Raw genomic sequence first — 7469 nt, 5'->3', positions numbered from 1 at the left:
TTCCAAGAAGATCTTGAAAGGAAAATTGTCCGTCTTCCAGTATGTCTCAAAATTATGACAACTTTACCAGATTTCTGCGATAAGCAGCCCAAAAGAACATCTCAGAAAGCTACTCCACTCAATACATGTCTGGACTTGATACCCAAGGCAGAAAACTCTATGACTCTATGAGAAATAACAACACTTATATGAATCTGACCCTTTTGCTGAAAGTACCATCAAAGTAGAAAAGAAACTCATGACCTCCTTATCAGAAGACTGCCATCAGAAATAGCAAAATCTGTTCGAAACAACTGATATGATGAAAAATAGTAAACAGGTGAAAAATTAGTAACGACCCATCAACTCCAATTTAACAGCAATACACCATCACTATCAACCAAGTTGCACGTCAGTTGTTGCTCAATATCCACTTCTAAACAACAAAGACTAAAGGAAGATCAACTGCAATACTTCAAACATTTTTGAACTCTGACACATAAATGGATCATTGAGCTGATTTGACGACTGCATGCAAACAAATAATATTCCAAACATCTAGAGAAAAAATAAAATCCTCACTCTTTCTTTTATTTCTTAAGCAAATCCAGCACACTGCTAATAGTTTTTGCTCAATGTTCCTTTTATGCCACCTCTTTAAGCTGTTTGAACACCTGAGCATCAATAGATTGACCATCATTCCTTTAATAAGCACAGTTCTGATCTAGCAAATCCATAACAAGCCAACACTTAAATCTCAAGATGGGTTTCAGAAGGACTGGTAAGAGGATCTTTCTATTATGCATGACACTGTGAACCATCGACTCTGATAAAAGATCTGGCACTACTAAAATCATCGAAACCATCTTAAAAGACAGGCATGTTTATATTATCCTATACAACAGATAAAGTTGTTGATGACGACAAAAGAATAGCTTACTTCAATGTAGTATGCCAGTTCCATTACTATATAACATGCACACCAATGACCAACCAATGAACTAGAACACTGAGTGGTTCATCTATTCTAGCAATCTCTATGTAGCATATCAAGAGAGTGCATTTGAAGAAACAGAAACAAATCTCAACTATGAAAACCCTGCAAAGACTTAAGTTTGTTTGTTCTTCTCAGAAACTGGGAAGCTGATCAACACCTTAACATCATATGATCTGGAATACAATTTGAGAATTGCACAAACCCTGTCCATCTTAATATAACGCTGGACCACACTCTCTTATTTGATGAACATATCAAAAGCACAAAATTGAAAGTAATGCTCAGAACAACATTCTATGTAAACTGATCAATTCCAAATAGAAAAACACAATACTGCTTTGGCTCTGTACTATTCCTCTGCAAATATGTGTGTGCTGTTTGGAATAGATTAATCAATGCCAATAAATAGAGTTATACTTAGATAACAACTATGACTTGATCACTGGTTACATGAAGCCTACTAACCTGAATAATCTGTATCTCCTTGCTGATATTTCTTCTGCAAATGTGAGATGGACAGTTGCTGGCTAAATAGATTTCACAAAGACTACTGATGATGAATGCTATCTCCTTTATGGATGTGAAATAACACCCTGACAATTTAAGTTAAGGAGAAGCTTCCTCGGCTATGTTGAGTCCCTAACAACATCTCATAAAGACATTAGACTGTAGCAATCATAGATATTGAGATTGCTTTCCTCTCACAGAGAACAGCTCCTATGAGGTGGTGGATTACCAATTAGATTCCTGGGTATATTAATTTCGACCAAACCTTTGAAGGACTACATTCAGACCCTTTGGGATTTACAGAGTGGGCAGAGAGCTTCCAGCCACCCATGAAGAAAGACCTTTTCTCTCCTGCTTTTATCAGCTAGATACTGAGCGATGCTATCTTCATTTGTAAATATACTGTTCTAAGAAAACTTTTGGCATCCAACCATATTACTGTTCTTTTCTTCACTGTTTAAACTTCTAGCAACCTACACCACATGGTGTAGATCTTTTAAATAAATATATCACTTGGTTTTATAAAAGGGCTTTTCTTTTGGTGACCCTTTGCTTAGAAATTATTATGTCAATTTATGTCAGAGTTAGCTCTTATAAGATTACAGCTGTGGCGCAGAGGGCTAGAGAATGACGTCGTCCTACTGACATGGGAATATCCCCTTCAGAAACCTAACCTCCTAGCTCAGAAACATCCTGGGTTCAGTGAAAGACCCTCAATTGCTTGAGAACGGGAATGGAGTGATCAAAAGTTACTATAACCAGAGTGGGCTACAAAACAAATCTAACCATCTACGAATGTGGAAGAGGATCATAGCATGCAGCACTATCTTGTCTGCTTTCTATTACCCAACCTGTGCAATATTGCAACAGAGTACATTAATACGAAAGATTGTGTCCAAAAAAGTATGACTGTATACTTCTAAGACACACAAAGAAAAACTTCTTATAGACAACTTTTTCTTCACCAAGAGCACTCTTAGACACCTTGAACTCTCATTATCTATCAGCACTTTACTTTTAATTGTAAAAAGTGGTTGACGTGAGTTGAATATCGGAGATAGCCATTTTTGGAGTAGCATTTGTATACATCCAGCTGAGTTGGTGTAAAATGAAGAAAAGTGTCATTAGATTTCCATATAAAATACCAATTACAACTAAAATTAAATCAACACAATAGAGGAACATAAGAATGTGAGACAAGTTGGTTCAGAAGGCATATATTATATGAATACAATTGAATTCAGATTTGGTCTTGAGCATGAATTTGTATCTTGCCTCCTGCCAAGTCCTGGCAACAAACAAGGAAGGCAATATGACATCTTGTCAGGTTTGCATCGCAGCTGGAACTGAATCATATTTGCATGCAAATAAGCTGTGCAGAAATGGAAACCTGAGCATGTGGAGATGTGTTCGAATTGCCTGACGTAAGTTTATGCAAGTTTTAACATGACTGTTTTAGCTAACCAAACCACAAACCAATCACTACACAAGAGATTGTACATAAATACAAAACAAATCATTCTTGTCTTCACAAGTTGTTAATAAAATTTATATACTTCACTCTAAAGATTGTCTGGGTTTTTCCAAACTCTTGTGCCTTCTTCTCCACACAACATTGATGACCCCGTTTATTATTCTACAAATTTGATGACGCCTATATCACTAGCTAAGTGCACAGATATAATTATGGGCGAGGGTGGCATGGTATCATAATAGGATGTTACTCACTCATTAGAATGACCAGGACCAACTGATCACTCTGGAGGGATGATAGATGACACACGCTGAATTGTGAAGCAAGGGTTGTACAATACAATCTCTAACCACCGCTTGATTCCAGTGGCAAGGAGAAGTCCAGGACAACTGGAAACAATGCTGAGATAAGCAGAGAGCATATGCTGCAACTGGTATTTTCAAATGGTCACTCATTTTAGTACTGACCAGATCAAACGATTGCTTAACTATTAATCTAACAGGAACCAGTGTATCAACGTGATTATGCCGTATAATTATAATAATTAAAACGTATCAATCATTTTAATCTATTAATTAATACATTTTCAAAAAAAAAAAAAATGTCTGACATGTTTTTCTATCGTGACACTTCGGAATTATAACGGCATTCTAAAGTCTTTAAGCTGACGTAATAAAGACGAAAATCAAGTAATACGGTTAATTTGCGCTGCAAAACTAAAGCGAAAAGATTAATTATCTCGCGTGTCACTGTCATATCAAAGAACAGAATTGCTGAGAAATCAAATTATCCGCAAAAGAAAAAGAAGGGGAAAAAAAAAAAAAAAGCCACGGCGCATGCGTCTTTCTATAACATCAAAAAGTTTGTCTTGTAATAATGGCGACTTTAACGAGCAGACCGTTTCAAACAAACGACTTCTTTTACGTGGCATCTCTAAACGAAACAAAACAAAAATCTATCATGAAAAGGTTCGTATGATTATACGTCTCATGTGGTCTTATTTATTAAAGGTTTAACTTCTACTTTTTTTTTTCTAAAATCCGTTTTTACTCTTCCCTCTTTTAACTTTTATTTTATTATTTTTGTTACTCAATAATCGTAAAAAGTTTTTTTTTTTTTTGTCGGAAAAAAATTACGTCCACTAAAGTTTTGCTATTTTGTTTAAATTTGATTTAGTCTGTGTGTGTGTGTTTTTGTTTGCTTGCTAAACTTAATAATAATAAAAAAAACAGAAAAAAAAAATCTAGCTAACCGTTTAATTTATTATAATAATAATAATAATAATAATAATAATAATGTGTGAATGTTGACTTCTAACCTTGAAGAAATCCAAGAGAAATTGTGGAAAAATTAAAGTCTAGTTCAATTGTATTAGTTGGAATATCTCGTCTGCACAAATATTGGATAAAATCAGTTTTAAATTATAAACATTGTCCATGCATTTTTATTTTACTTAACTTCTATGAAGTTGAAGTTTTAAATAATTTTCTCCAATAACCACCATTTTATATTTTAATTCATTTTTAAAATTTTAATTGTTATTATCGACTGCGTTTTAACATTTGTCTTTTAAATTTGTTAAATTCCATAAACAGTTACTTTTTGTGTGTGTGCGTACAACGAAAGTTTGTTTTTGTGTGAAAAAAAAAAAAAAAAAAAAGAGATAAAAAATGTTAACGATTAAAACATTGAATTAAAGTTAACTTTTCAAAGCTTTAAAAAGTAAATTAAATTTTTATTTTATGACAAAAAATACAATGTAAAATCGACAGTAAATTTTATCTCTGGTTTTGAGCGAAAAAAAACAAAACAAACAAACAAAAAACACAAGGTAAGACATTTCAACAGTTCCGATGCCACAATTGAAAGAAAAATTTGCTCTTAACGACATTAAAGAATCAATAGATAAAAATAATCTAATCAAAGAAACAAGCAGCTGTTTCGATCGATGAATTTTCGTAATTTTTGGATATACTACTATTTTCAACATGACACTTAGTACGTAATCCCATATCGCTTTAAGCAAAAGGTGTATCAGAATTTTTGTAGGAATTTTTGACACCCCTAACACGAAACTACGAATAAAATATAAAAACTCGTAATTTCTCTTTTAAAAGTGGGTACTGGGTTGTTTATTTTCTTTATGGATTATACTTTCAAAATAAGCTATTAAAGTTGTATAAAAAGTAATAGAAATATTATTTTTTAAAAAACAGTAATGTAATTAATTGAATTTTACGAGTCCAGTATTTTTCAATTTTTAAACTTTAAAAATCTATCAAAATTTAAAGTCCGAAGTTTAAAACCTTTTTAAAAAAAAAAAACAAAAAAACACGTTGTTTGTATTTTTTTTTTTTTTAATGAAACCTTGGTCCTTGCCCCTTTTAATTGAAAAAAAAAAAAAAAAAAAGGGTTTGAATAACATTTTTCGAGTAGTTATAAGCTTGGAAATACAGGGGGTCGAATTATTCAATATTTTTCACGAAGTTTCTGACACACCTACCTATGCACTTTTGTTACCGCGCTATTAAAAGAAATAGTATTTTCAAGTGAAATTCAAGTTTTAATTATTAAGTGAAAGTAAAGATTAGTTGGAAAAACACCCCCTCCCCATGTTAAGAATAGCTTTCTAAATAATAAAGTTATTATTTCAGCACGGTAACAAAAGTGCAATAAGTACAGCAATATGTTTAAAGAATCGATTTGTCGACTTTGATACTTGAATTTTGGTTATTATTTTGGTACTTCTGCTACCGTGGCGGCGTGGCTGAAATAGTAACGTTATTTTGAAACCCATTCTTATCATAAACAAGGTGTTTTGTAAGTAACTAACTATTCTGTACTTGCACTTAACTATTTAATAAAAAAAGATATCGTAAAACTTGAATTTTACTTGAAAATACTATTAAAAAAAAAAAAAAGCATGGTAACAACATATGCGCATAGCACCTTAAATTTTGATATGAAAAATTCGAAAACTCAAAAACAAAACATTTTTTTTTAATATGTTCCTGATTATGAACGATATATAGCAATAACAACATTTTTTAGTTTTAAAATTTACAGGTAAAACTTGTCCACAGCGCTCTGTTTTTGGATTGTTTTAAAAATAGAATGGAAATTTAAATTGTGTTCTGTTTTAATCTTTTTTTTATTTACGCATGCGCCAACAAAATCGAAAATAACCGAAAAAAAAAAGATAAATGTCAACAACCGTACTTTTGGCAATCTTGACTAAAGTCGTACACAAGATGACAGCCGCGAACGGATGTAAAAAATGGAATGGAGCACAAATTTTAGCGAAACGAAATTAGCGAATCAACTGTACAGCTAGCAGTATCAGAAATCGCCATTAAAAATTTGTGGTAAACACTGGAATATTTAGACTTACTGTCTTTCAAAGCTTATAACTTTTTAAATAAATATAATTCAAACCCTAATTTTTTTTTAATTAAAGAGCAAAGACCAGAATTAAACAAAAAACAAAACAGGTTTAACAGCAAATTATGCAATATTTGTTTTTTTTTTTAATCGGTTTTCTTTAAAAAAGATTTAAAGAAAATCAACAAAATTTTACTTACTTCGATTATAAAAAATATATATAAATTCCAAAAAAATCACTTACCTATAAAAAATACTATTCAATGACTACTTCTATTGTTCATTGTTAAGAATTTATCGATATTTCTACATATATTCCATGTCCTTTTTAAATAAAATACTTTTTTAAACAAAGATTCCAAAAAAACGCAAACTCAGATTTTTTTCACTGTTCAAATAAAGGGAGACAAATATCTGATTTTCTTCTCGTTTATCTTCCAGTGACTTCCAAGCACCACAATTAATGTCTCTTTCTATTGCGTGCTGTAAACTAAAATTTGTATTTTTGGGCCTCAGTCGGAAATGAACACATTCACTTATAAGTTTTTGCTGTTAAACAAAAAAAAAAACACTCTACCTATTTAATTTTTTTTTATTCTCTTAATGAAATACATGAGTTTTTGATTAATATATTTTTTAATACTTCTCGTAAATTTTTTTGTTTAAATATCTAAAAAAAAAAAAACATTGAATGAAATAGAAAAAATTGTTGTAAGCGTCCGATAGTTACTTGACCATCTAAGCATAACATAAGCTTCCACTTAAAAAAAAAAAAATCAACATGGTTTAAAAAAAAAGGTTTTACACTTTGGACTTTACAGGTAAATTTCCAAAAAACATTTTTTTTGTTTTAAATTAGAATATTTTATTTATTGATCTTTTATCCTCAATTTGTGATATATAAAACTTTGGTATGTAAATTATTTAAATTTTGATAGACATTTCAAAATGGGGGGGGGTGAATTTAAAAAAATCGTTTGTCTAAAATATAATGTTTGGTTTATTGGAAATAGCATAAAATTTCACATTGACCCTGAAAATATAAAAATTGAACCAATAGAAAAATTTTGATAGATTTTTAAAGTTTAAAAATTGAAAAATATTTAACTCGCAAAATTCAATTGATTTCAT

The 7469-nt window shown here is 31.0% G+C and overlaps 1 protein-coding gene across 1 annotated transcript in view; it reads left to right on the top strand.

The window, feature by feature from the left end:
* Nucleotides 1-3797: 3797 nt before the first annotated feature.
* LOC145293107 (uncharacterized) overlaps nt 3798-7469 on the top strand; it is a 199733-nt gene continuing 196061 nt past the window's right edge. The window contains exon 1 of the mRNA XM_080139496.1: nt 3798-3925. The gene's annotated coding sequence lies outside the window, so the exon portion shown is untranslated. The remainder of the gene's footprint in view (nt 3926-7469) is intronic.

The sequence above is a fragment of the Euprymna scolopes genome, chromosome 2, assembly GCF_053919585.1.
Source record: "Euprymna scolopes isolate OS-2025 chromosome 2, ASM5391958v1, whole genome shotgun sequence".
Lineage (NCBI taxonomy): Eukaryota > Metazoa > Mollusca > Cephalopoda > Sepiida > Sepiolidae > Euprymna > Euprymna scolopes.
This window is presented reverse-complemented; position numbering and strand designations above follow the sequence as displayed.